Here is a 13,255-nt window from a genome sequence, read left to right on the forward strand (position 1 = left end):
CATGCCTACCTCTCCCTCACAGGGCACTGGTGCAATCAGTCAGGTCATCAGTGGGCTCTCCTTCAAGCCGAGGTGATGGATGTGTCCCACATGCCAAGGGAGATCACAGGGGCCATAAACTGGATGGTGCAGGGGTGGCTAGTTGGGCAGGGCAAACTCACCCATGGGTTCATGATCACCAAAAATGGGACCAATATGGTCAAGGCAGTGAGTGATGCCAATTTTGTTGGTATCCACTGTGTGGCATACAAGTTCTACCTCATAATCAGAGACTCCTGGGAGGGGGACAGAGCTGCCAGTGACAGTGCCAGATCCAGATCATTTTGAAATGCATGAAGGTGGTGAGCTACTTCCCCCAGAGCATCAAGGTGGGCAAGATGCTGAGGGACAAAGAGGGAGAGCTGAGCATCCTGCAGCACAAAATCATGCAGGATGTGGAGACTTGGTGGAACTCCACATACCTGTTGCTGAAAAGGCTGGTCGAGCAGCAAAAGGTCATTCATGAGATGGCCTTGGTCAGGAAGATTAGGATCAGTGGCCCCCTTAACAAAACAGAGTGGGATACTATCAGATCTTGGTGGTCCTCAAGCTGTTCCTCAAGGCCACCAAAAGCCTCAGTGCTGGTGATGGCCTCCTTAGCCAAGTGATCCCTGTAGTGAAGGAGCTTGACAATGAAATGGAGAAGTTCCAATGGATTGATATTCCTGGAGGGGCAAGCCGCTTTCACCAGAGGTGCAGGTACTGGTGAAGCAGCTGAAGGAGGGGATAAAAAAATGGTTGGATCTGTTGCAGTACAGTATAGTCCATGTGCTGGTGGGGTGCATCTGCAAAACCCTTGATCACTGGACGCAGGTGCTAGTGAACAGAGTCAAGGAGGCAAAAGGGCAGAGGTGGGGGTGACATGGAAGAGGGCGATCCATGCCAGCACTCTAACCACAAACCAATTTCCTCCACCACAACCGCTGCCAATGTGGGCCAAGGGCATGGCTTCAGTGTTGGGATCCAAAGGCACCAGACCCCACCATTGAGCAGGTAGTGTGGAGGCCTCGGTGGCTATCTATCTCACCGAGGATGGACCCACTGCACTGTGATCCCTTAGTCTATTGCCCAACCTGCAGCCAGGTGTGACAGGATCTGGCCATAGTTGCCTGGGAACACCTGTCCTGTTCACTGATCTCTGTTCCAAGTGAGAGGGTGTTCAGCATTGCCTTTGAAACTTGGCAGACTTCATGCCCTCAGAAGGGACTACCATCCCTGCTTTTTTCATCCAAATATACAAACAAATGACAAAATTATAGGTATTTTAGTGATTCCCTATTATGGTCTATGGCCGAACCTCCAAATTGGCACTGAATCTCTGAATCCGAATTGGCAAAATAGAATTAGGACAGTGATCCGAATCACCGAATCAAATCGCTGTCCCTCCAAATCAACTGAATCGGAATCTGAAGCAAATACTTACTCCTTTGCACAGGCCTAGCAGAAACCCATGGGCAGAAATCCATTCTGAGGGAGAGAAATCTGATTAGCAGTAGCATAACTTAATGGGGGTATGGGGGATAAGTGAGGCATAAGGTCTGGCTGCTAATTTGGAAGGGGTGTTAGAATGAGTCATTGATGGGTGATTCCTCTGACCCATAGATCTTCCTAATGAACCCTTCAAGGCTGTGATCTTGGAGAGTATGTAGGGGTTGAGTTTCTCATTCACACTGAAATCTCAGTATAACAAGACTCCCTCAAGCTCTCTTGGAATATTCTAGTTCCAAGGTAGTTTGGACTTCTGGCAGAGCTCTTTCTTCAACAAAATCAAACTGATTTCTTTCAAGAGCCTATTTATTTGGTAAGAGAAGAACATTCTATGTCTCCATTTAATCAGAAAAAGATTTTTTTCCCTCGTACAATCATTCTGATTGCTTTAATATTGACTTTTGACACCTGCAAAGCATTCCTGGGAACTGAAAGTTGTTTATGAACAGCTTGATCTTTCAATATAAAATTTCATTTTTTCCTGTTCCTTTTAATTCTGCCTGAAGTTAATATATTTTTCATTACTGTAAAATTGACAGTTTTTGAATGTCCTGAATATAAAGAAACTATTATATGGACATTTATGAGCATCATTTTAAGTGAAAAAGCACTGAAAGATCTGTTGGATTTATAACTAGAAAAAGCAGAACAATTATTTCCTTCCAACATAAAAGGGCTTTTTATCTAAGACAAGATTTGTAATAAGTGAAAGTTCAATATAATGCATTTTGAGCATTACAATCAACTAAGACCAAAGTAAAATCATTTGAAAAGGAAGTATTAAATAGCAGAAAGTAGTTATGTGTTGTAATTTCCTTAACTATTTGGATTCCACCTTTCAGTCACACTTATTGTTCCATCTGCAGTATCCTTTTTGTATCCCATTCAATTAAAAAATCAAGATACAAAGGAGGCTTTAACTATCTCTTTTACAATAGCAAGTCAACTTTGACCCTCCTTTTGTACAGGATATAACAATGGGAAGAGAGAGCCTAGTGGAACCAAGTAGGGAAAATCTTGGTCCCTGCACTGGGGAGCACTAAGGAAACTGGCTAACAACCAGCCTGGCAATGTTAGTGGGGTTATGTTTAGATTGTTCCCCCATCTCTGCACAAAGTGGTTGCTTTTGTGGGAAGAACACTGGCTACCCCTGCTAGCAGTGTGCTGCAAAGGCTGTTTCACAAGCTGCTTCTCTCAGAATCTATAGGAAACTATATTCCATCTGTCTGTATTGTCTACACAATATTAAACTGTGCAAACACAGCTTGGTTCCAAAAAACAATGTTTACTAAGTATAGGGTGTACAAACATACAAAGTCTAGCTGCAAAGGTGTCATACACAGATACCTGAGCTAGCTCTGGAACAGGAAGCAGTATAGTCACTACAGGTGCAGGCAGAAGTGACATTTTTACTTGATCTGGCCCCTGAAAGTACTCTACAGCCGTGACACAAAATATGTGCATGGCTGCAGAGTGCTTTTAAAACAGCCGGTCACACAAAAAAATTAACCCTCGTCAAATTAGGTATTATATTATGGTGCTCTGCTTTTGAGCTCCTTAGGGAACTTGTGTTCCCTTGAGGGTTAATTTTTCAGGCAGGGTCCAGGCTGGGCTGATGTAAGCACCAGCTCAGCCCCACATCCCAGGGCTGTCAGCCAGGAGGGAGGAGGAAGCAAGCAGCATATTGCTTCTGGCTTGCCCAGCCTGAGCTGGGAGGCGGGGGTAGGGGGTGGAACAGAGCCCCCTTGACTTGTGGGCTTCTCCCAGATACCCCAGCTGGAGTACTGGGGGGAACCAGGTCCACAAAATGAGGGGGCTCCACTCCATCATGCCCACTGTATCCGGGCCTCTTGAGAGAGGCAACAGCAGCTGCCAGCTGCTTTTCCCGTCCTGAGCTGGAGGTCGGGGGATGAAACAAAGCCCTCTCACCTTGTGGTCCTAGCCCAGCTCCCACTAATACCCAAGGCAGGGTAACTGTTCCATCCACCACTCCAGCTTGGACCGGGCAAAATCTAGCTGGCAGCTCTGTGCTGCTTACTGCCCCCCCCCACCCCCCCACCCCACTCATGCTGACAGATCTGGAGCTGGGAGCAGGGTGGGCTGGGGTGAGGTACAGTTCACCAGCCCCTTTGGAGACTGCTGGAGCACCCCTGCCTGCTGGCCAGGAGGGCTAGTGCAAGCAGGCTTCAGACCCCCCAACCCAACAGGTGAATGTCTGTTGGATCAGGGGGTGGGTGCTCTAACTCATAGCACCGTATATAAAGCACCATGAGTTACAGCGGGGGCTTGAATGTCTGTAGGCGCCCATTATTTTGCTGGTCTGAATGTTAATTAGCTCACACTAATCTTGTTATATAGCTTCTGGTTCTGGAGCTAGCCATGGGTATTTTGATATAGCACTGTCTTGTGCCATATCAAGACACACCTGAAGGCTCCTTTAATAGAGGGAAGTGCACTAGAGAGTTCCCAGACTACTTAAATCTACACTACACTTTTTCAGAATATAATGACTTCTGAAGTGATTCAACTCAGTTTCCACAACATGCCTCAGACCCATATGAAAGTAGGATAAGAGTTTACTTCTGGATATATATTTTGTAGATAGCTAGTGCTGATCATGAAATTACACACTTCTGAAGTTTGCTACCTTGATCCTTACCCATCAAAAATAAATAAATACCTTACCAGATTAAAGTGTTATGCCAGTGAGATGAAATTTTTCTCTAAATCAGGATCACAGCATATAAGGAACATTATGGGGAAGTAAATTCTCTCAATAAACAGACGTCTGCAGTTTCTAAAGTTGTTTTTTATCCAGCATCTTTTGTAAAATATAAAATCTACTAAAAAGGGTGACATGATTTTCTTAAGACCATGAAGATGAAGTGAAAAACACAAAACCTGTGTTTCCAGGTCTTGGCAAGTATTTCAAGTGTATTCTCTCTTTTAGCATATGGTGTTGGAATTGTAACCTAGAGATAATGTGATGCTCTCTGAAGTACATAAAATAGTGTTTCAAATTCACTGATTATTCATTTTCACATGAATCTTTTTTATGAATCTAGTCTGCTAACTATTAACTATTTGGTGTTCTGTAGCATTTTGCAACCAGGGAAGAAAATTGGCCTGATTTTTATTTATCATTTACCTCTTAAAAGCGCATTTGGAATCAAAAGTGCTGAAGGGGTTCTGTCATTGGCTGATATATCCTATCCCTCATTTTGAAATGCCAATATTTTAAGCACAGTTGAAGGTGACTAATACTATGATGAAGTAAGAAACCATAAATCATCCACTTTTTGATAGCTGCCATAGTGTCGCAAACTGTTTTCCTAAATGAATAGTTCTTCATATTATTTTTACTGTTTTAACTGGATCCATAAGTTCCAGTTACGATAAACATTCCTGTTCCCATAATATTCTGCTTCCCCTGCGGGGAAGCAGATGTATTTTTTAATAAGTTTTTCTGAAATAAATTTATGTGGTAGGGGAGATAGAAATATAGCTGAGCTGTTAATTCCAAATTGGTTGTGAATCTAATTCAGTAATTCATCGTACAGCTGTACATCCGTGTATTTTAGCTGAAGTCTGATGGTAAAGTCTCTTTGTTTCCTCTGTGCCTGGTCAAGCTCCAGGCATGGATAAGCTTGCTGATAAGGAATTTGTGGCAAATATAGCTTTTCATGGAAGTCCATATGACAGACTAATTCAAAGGATCTACTATAATACATAGATCTAATATGCTACATAATACATAGGGGTTGACCAACCAGGCCACGTCCCCACAAGCAGGAATGTATGCTTTGTAGGGCCTCAAAGGCTTTTGAGGTGCTGGAAAATATGCTTTTGAGGCACTACAACACACACACAGTGCATGTGAATTGGTTTGCCATGCTGCACATTTTCAGCAGGGTGGCAAATATGGAATATGCGGTGGAACTTCCAATATCTAAAAAATGGGGCCAAAAAAAAGCAGCACGGTTCACATGGCAGCAGTGTGCACCACCTGAAACAAGAGCTTGGCTGGCCAAAGCCATAGTCCAGCTGTTGGCCAGGCCCTGCATGCCTGGATTGTTACCACTGCAGCCCCAGGAGCCCGCAGGACCCCAGGTAAGGCTGCTGGGGCCAGCCCAGGTACTGGCCCCAGCCTCCCCTATCCCATCTGGGGCAATTTGCCATGCATCAGAGAGCACATGAAGGGGCATTCACTGGGGAAATGTATGTTCTCACTCATGGGGCATGTGCCCCCAGAGCGTTATTTAGCCAATACAATGATTAAGTTAAATTCTGCAGTATCTTACAGATTTCAAACATTTTGGAGTTTTTCCCTATGGTGGATACAAAGGAAGACAGGTTTACCTTGTCTAGCTTGTAAGTAATATGGATTCAACTCAACACAGATTTAATTTGCTATTGAAGGGCAAAACAAAATAAATAACTCAGCTATGAAAGTGAAAGGTTGTTGTTTGATGATCCAGGTCTCCCACTGGATTTGAACAAACAAGAGTCACAACTTTACAATGCTGTCAGAGAATGTATGGGCCTTGTAAAAGCTAGGTTTGGTCATCAGCACAGTAGCTGGATGCATTAATTATGATGAACCAGAGGTGACTGCAGAACAAAGAATCCAAGAAAAATTGAGCTAATGCAAAGGTGAGGCCATCCTTCTATTACTGACTATGGTAACTAAAACTTGTCAAATACATAGGTATATTGTACAAATACTCTTAGTCACCTTTGTTCTGTTCTAAAATTATTGTTGAAGAAGGTGATTTTGATGGTTCCATTTGGGAAACAACAATATGTTCTTTTTTCTTCTTTCTTCATTTTTCACCAAACAAAATTAATTTTATCTAGATTTTTCACCTTTTTATTTTTCTTTGGTTTTCAGTGTGTGTGTGTGTGTGTGTGTGTGTGTGTGTCTATAATCTTATTTAGTTAGTCTCTGAAGGTGCATATCAACCCTGTCATCTATGGAGAATGTTATAACTCCTTTCAAAAGGTTGTGCAATTTGGAAGGAGACCTTAAAATATTTTACTAACTAATTATTACCCTTTTCTTCTATCTCTCCTTTTCCCTCCACATTTTTTCTTTCCTAGTTCTTGTTGATATGTGCATTGATATATTTCTGATTTTGTACTGCATTTAAAAAAAATCAAGAAAAATAAAATTAAAAATTAAACAGTAAACAATGTCCTAATCCATAGGCAGGTGTTATAGGTGATGTTTTTTTCTGACACTTTTGGCTTCATTTTGTTTTTATTTCCAGATTGCTTTAACATGCTGCATCACTCACAGTTCAGGGAATTCTAGACAGAACACAAGCCAGTAAATGCCTGGATTGAAAACACGTAAAAAATATTCTGGTTTGTTTTACTCAGATAATAAATTTTTCTATAAAATAGCTAATTAATGTTTAGAAAATGATGTGGTAGGGGGAGAAATGCAAACGTACTTCTTTAAACAATATAGTTAAAGGTAGAACAGAAATCACTTTTGACCTTCAGAATATGTTTAGCTTCAAAATTCAAGTAACCTACTATCCTTAATACTAAAATGCATTTGACTTCCTTTAAAGGATGAAGCTTTCTTATTAAAATCCTTGGCTGCCCAAGTATATGTTCCTATCTGGTGGAGATATTTATACCATATTGTGGGGTATGTGTGAATTTATTCATTTTTTAATTATTTGGTCATGGTACTTTGATTTTCTTTGAACCAGGTTAACCATATGTCATGGAAACAGTCTGCTCTTGAGACTCATCAACCCCATATTTCTCTACATGATAGATATGGTATATAGTGGATCTCATGGAAAATTTAGCTTTATTGCGGTTTGTGTTCTAGATCATTCTGTAACCAGGAGGTTAAGCTTTGCTTTAAAGGTAGTTCCTAGTATTCAATGCAAAAGTAAAATCTGCTTCATCTCAGCCAGATTTCTCGTCCATCACAAAGCATATTCAGACAATCTCTCTCAAAGAGGGGCCAAGTCCTGGAATAATAGAGGTGTTGCAAGAACTGAAATGCTTAAGCAGAGCTGTCTTTAGAAACTTGTATGGTAGTATATTCTGCAACACATTCTCCTAGCATGGGAATATTTATGCACATCTCTCATCAATCAAAAAAGTCACTCTGTACTAGGAAGGTTAGAGAAACAATTCCAGATCCTACTCTGCATGCCAAGCAGGTCTGACAGCTGCAGAGCTTACAGACTAGCAAATGCCTTGTGCAGTAGCAGGTTTGTATATACACTGTTGATTCAAGCTGCTGTATGCAAAGGCTTTTGTGGGACACACCTTTAACCTTGACTCTAGGTGAGGCCCTAGAACATACCCTCTCTTCTGTTGCTTTACACTGTCCCTATTCCTTTCCTGGGAGGAAAGAGGTCTTTCTACCTAGTGCTGTTATGAACACCTCATTCCAAATCTCTCATGATGACAGAATCAGAGCCTGTGAACTAACGTGTATTAAAAAAAGAATAGAAGGAAAAGGTAAAACCAGAGAAGCAGTGTTTTCCCCTGATACTATGTCCATACAGGCCTAGATTGTGTTTTTACAATCTATGTGAAGGGAAGAATTATATTGCATAAAACCCAAGACAGTGCAAGAAAGGGAATTATGGCTTGTATGGTTCTGCCCCACACTCCAGAGAAGTAGTAATATGTTACTGCACTTTACCAGTAGCGGATGATTGTGCTCATGTATCCAAATGGGAAAAGCCTGAATTCCACCCTATCTCACTCACCTAATTAGGTTATTATCTGGTACGCCGAACTTGCTTGCTCCTACCTGAGGAGAACCCAGGTCCAGAGAGGTTGTGTAGGCTTGGGTGCAAGCCCTTTTGTACTCCTGGCCATGTTTTGCATTTTAGAGAGCATCATGCATGTAATCACTTTTTAAATTAAAAATTAAAATGTGTAAGAAACAGTGAAGAAAAAAATTAAAACATAATTTAATCTTGATTTTCTTTCCTTTTGTGGAAAAAAAATGACTTACTGTGACCAGTTGCAATAGATTCAAATTAATCTGATAGCAAGGTAAAGTCTCAGATGTTTGTCAGTGAAACTCTTGCATCTTCCTAAAATCTGCTTCTTAAATTGTAAATTTGTAGGTAGAAACTTCATGACAATGATAAAAACCACTTATTGTTCCTTCTTTCCATAAATATGACCAATGTACTGCAGTTATATTATATTATAGGGTCTAATTATATTATAATATAGGGTCTCGTTTTATAATTTTTATAATTATATTATAGGGTCTCATTTTATAAAGGAGATATTTGGGTTATTTATATGTTTTGCTGCATGGCTGACACTGTAATGTGGACAGCAGATTGAATTTATCTTTGTATGCTACAGATATTTGCATAGCTCAGAAATCTGCTGGAGACTAAATATCTAATATACTAGAATAGAATTAAGGTTTTGACTGAAGTTGTGTCAGTAAATTTGAACCTTCACAATTTTTAGCTTTTTTTTTTGACATGAAATGATTTTCATCAAAAATTTCCAGTAAGATCTGTTTAACAGTCTGTATAGAACAAGCAGCCTGGTCATACCTGACTAACTTACTGTATTTACCTGAATCTATCATTACTCCAAATTTAAGACTACTCCCCAATAATTCTATACATTACATACATCTAATATAACTTTCCATGTGTAGAATCTAATTATGGCAGGATCATCTTTAATTTTTCCCTGCCACCATTGCAGTGAGGTAAGCAGTGGCAGGAGGTCTGGCAGTCAGGGGAGTAAGCAGTAGGGAAGGTGGTGGGAGAGGCAGTAACGGGCAAGCAGTAGGGAGAGCAGGGGGAGAGTAGGGAGGGGGACCTGGCACCACTGCTTTGAGGCCAAGATAGGACCATGCTCCATGCCCCAGTCTGCAGCAGGAAGAATCCTATCAGTGTCTGAGCAATGGTAGGAGGATGGGATGGAGAGGCAAAGGCTAAAGTCAGGAGATAGGGAAAAATGTGGGACAGGGGCCCAAGGTTGCAGGGAGAAGAAGCAACATGGTGGAATGGAGGCAAGGGGAAGAAGAGGTTAAGAATGGAGATGGGGAGAGGGAAGGGGAGGCAGGGGCCTTTGACTGTTGGGGGAGAGGCAGAGTTAGGAAGAGGGAAGACAGCAGCTGTGGTTCTAGTCCTAACCAGGGTTAGAGCCAGACCTGCAGCAGCTGCTTGGCCCTCCCCACTGCTGGGTCCTCAATTCCAAGATAAGAGGCTTCCCTGCCATGTTTAGTGGGGGCGCTTCATCTTAGAATCGAGTAAATATGGTATGCTGTGTCTGATTAATTGACAAATAATGAATCCCTACTTCAAAGTGGCCATGTGTTTTAAGGATAGTTTGGGATCATTGCAGTATTCTAATATTATAAAAGCTTTAATCAGTCTGTCTGCCTGTCTGTCTGTCCATAATGCTTTATTCATACTCTGACTGGCTGACTGAAACAACCAATCAGAGTATGAATACAGCATTGGTACAAGAGGTGGCAGCACAGCGGAGCACCATCATGATGGCAGAGACAGAGGGGATGGATGCTGCAGGGAGGGCAGCAGGCCAACGACCCATTCCTCCCCCCCTACTTTTGTCACCGCCTGCAGGGCCAACATGGGCTGACAGGGTGGTGGTTCAGGGAGGAGCAAGCCCAATGTGGTGGGAGGAGGAGCAGGCACACCACAGTAGCGGGGGGGGAGGGGAGTGGGCCCAGGCTGATGCAGTGGCGGTGGGGGGAGGAAGGGAGGAGTGGGCCTGGGCCTGACACAGGAGGGGAGGCAGGGGGGGGAAAGGAGTGGGCCTGCTATGGCAGCAATGAGGTGGGGAAGCAGCAGGCCAGGCCCAATACAGCAGCAGAGCAGGGAGGGGAGGAGTGGGCCTCCTCCCCCACCTCAGGCCTAGGCCCAGTCCTCCCCAACCCTCCCTCCCCCACACTGGCCCCAAGCCTGCTCCTCCCATCCCCCCACCACTGCCACGTCAACCTGAGCCTACTTCTCCCCCCTCCACCACCATGGCAGGCCAGCTTCCCACCCTGGGCCCAGTCCTCCCCCACACACCCTACTTTGGGGCCAAGCCCACTTCTCCCCCCACCACTGTGGTGGGGAAGGGGAGAGTGGGCCCAGACCCCAAGTGGCAGGAGAGAATGGAGGAGCAAGCCCAGACGGAGGGGAGACAGGGAGTTCTGTCCCCCCTCTTCGCTCCCCCCATCATTCTTGATGGACAATTGGCTAGTATCAGAATAAAAATGTTAATGTCCCTGAGCTGTAAACAGAGTACAAGAGTGATGGCTCTCTTTCAGGGGGGGTTTCATAGTGTGTAATCCTCTGCACCTTCATTACCATTTCTTTGGACTCAATTCTTCCTTTGTTTCTAGAAGGAATATATTTTTGCTGTGCTTCTTCAGAGACTTTCCACAGATTCTGATACAGAAATGTCTACAAATGTGATAGTGTACCACGTCAGGTCAGAAAAATGAAGATATTTGCTGTGCTCTATTTCCCAGAAAATGCAATCTGTCTTAATAAAACATGCATAGGCAACTATATTGAGAGAGATGAAATATGCATTAGTATGTTTTGGGGGCATGTAAATAGAAATTAATAAATTGTGAGCATCAGACTTATATTTTTGCTTGCACCTTTGTATCCAGAACTCAAACTTTAAAAAAAAGGATAATTTAGATTGTATTCTCTGTTTTTTATTATTTGCACAGCATAACCTGTTTTGAAATTCCCACATTTTGATTGTTATTTCCAAATCCCACTCTCATTTTAGAGGTTAATTAAGTGAAATTATATGGTCTGTGTCATACAACAAGCCAGACTAAATGATTTAATTGTCCTTCCTAAATTTAAAGTTCCCAGTTGACAATAGCTTCTCTTTCTTTTTCTCTTCCTTTAATTATCTAAGGCAGAACACTCCTCCAGCTGTGAAGAACATAGACAAAGGAACATGTAGGAAAAAAGTCAGCTGAGAGCTTCTAATGCAGAGCCCAACTTGGCAGACAAAAACAGATTCAGAGGGTGAGATGCTGCCTTTCTGAACCTGTTGAATTGCTATCATGCTGAGTCTGCGTACTGAGAGGAAAAACTAATGAGCTGATCTCCTGCTGTGTCTGTATGGTAGCGTAGCTCTGAAATCTCATTTACTAGTAGACAAGCTTACCTCTACATTTTGGGGTGCACCATAGTTCTGTGTGTGTGTGTTTCTTACTATTTCATTTTTTCTATGAGAAAATTGTGACTGTAAAATAGCCTCCTGTATTGCTTCATAACCACAAAAATAACTTGTACTATCCAAAGGTATTTGGGTAGGAACATCTGGGATTATTAAATAAGGCTAAAGAAAGGGCACACCTACTCCAATATGGCCCAATAGCTAGGAGGAAGTCTCATAAATGACTAGGCACTGAGCTGAGCTAACTAGTGGGCTATTGCCAGGGTAAGCAAGGGGTGCCCCAGGGGCAGGTCCAGTCAGACCATTAATAGCATACCACATATAAGCTTCCTGAGTGAGCAAGTGTATATCCAGGCTCTATACCTCAAGCTCTATAACATCCCTATGATATGTTCTGGAGCAGTCTGGAAAACATACTGTACTTGCTTGAATTCAAGATGAGTGTTTTGTTTTCCCCACCCAACATGGGGAGGAAGCCTCATCTTAGGTTTGAGTACCAACCTGGAGATGAGATGCTGCCTGCCCCATGCCAGGATGGCCCTTTTGATGGCAGAGGGAGCATAGCAGAGACTGTAGCAGGGAAGGAGAGAAATAGGGGAGTGCCATGAAGTCTGCCCCTACCATCTGCCCCCTCCCCACCTTACCATCTGCTCCCACTCCAGCCTCTCAGCCCCCAACAGAGCCCCCAACCAGAAGCTGCCATCATTTATTCCTGGCTAGGACCACTGTTGCTGCTGACTGCCCCAAAGCTAAAGCAGAGCTTCAGCAGAAGGTAAGCAACAGCGGGGAGAGAGGAAGGGAGAGAAGACAGGCATGGTGGTACAGGTGGCAGGGGTAAGGCACAGGCATAGAGGGGCAAGGAATGGAAGAGCAGGCTACATGGGAGGGAAGGAGGGCAAGGGGTGGGGGGGAAGCATAGGCACTAGAAACAAGATGTGGGGGGCAAGGAGCAGGAAACAGGGCAGGCACAGGTATGGACAGGCACGCCACAGGGGGCACATGGTAGGAAGCAGGCAGCAGGAACAGCAGGCATGGAAAGAGGAGAAGTGACAGCAGGGATGGGCACAGGGAATGTATGGGGCAGGGGAGCAAGGAGGCCTTCACCCCCCGCCTCTGCTTTCCCCACCACAGCAATGGGGGGGTCAAATTTAAGATGACCATCCATTAATTCAATTCTATACATGGAAAATTATAACACATTTATACTTTTAGATGTGTTTATATTAGATGTATAGAATGTAACTACTGGGAAGATTATCACAACTTCTAAATTATCTTGAATTTGGGTAAATATAGCAGTCATTAACTTTGCCTTCTGTCCCTGGCATCCAGAGAACAACTATGTTGCAGTGATCACTAGGTTCAATAAACACAGGCATACATAAATGAAAAGAACTAAAATCATTTTTACTGTGGAGCTGTAGGCAAGCTTTTGAACTAGGGACAGACATTACACACAAACCAGTTTATAGTTTCATAGTTTCATAGTTTGTAGGGTCGGAAGGGACCTGAGCAGATCATCTAGTCCAACCCCCTGCCATGGCAGGAAAGA

The sequence above is a fragment of the Crocodylus porosus genome, unplaced genomic scaffold (genome assembly GCF_001723895.1).
Source record: "Crocodylus porosus isolate Cpor-Errol unplaced genomic scaffold, CroPor_comp1, whole genome shotgun sequence".
Classification (NCBI taxonomy): Eukaryota; Metazoa; Chordata; order Crocodylia; family Crocodylidae; genus Crocodylus; species Crocodylus porosus.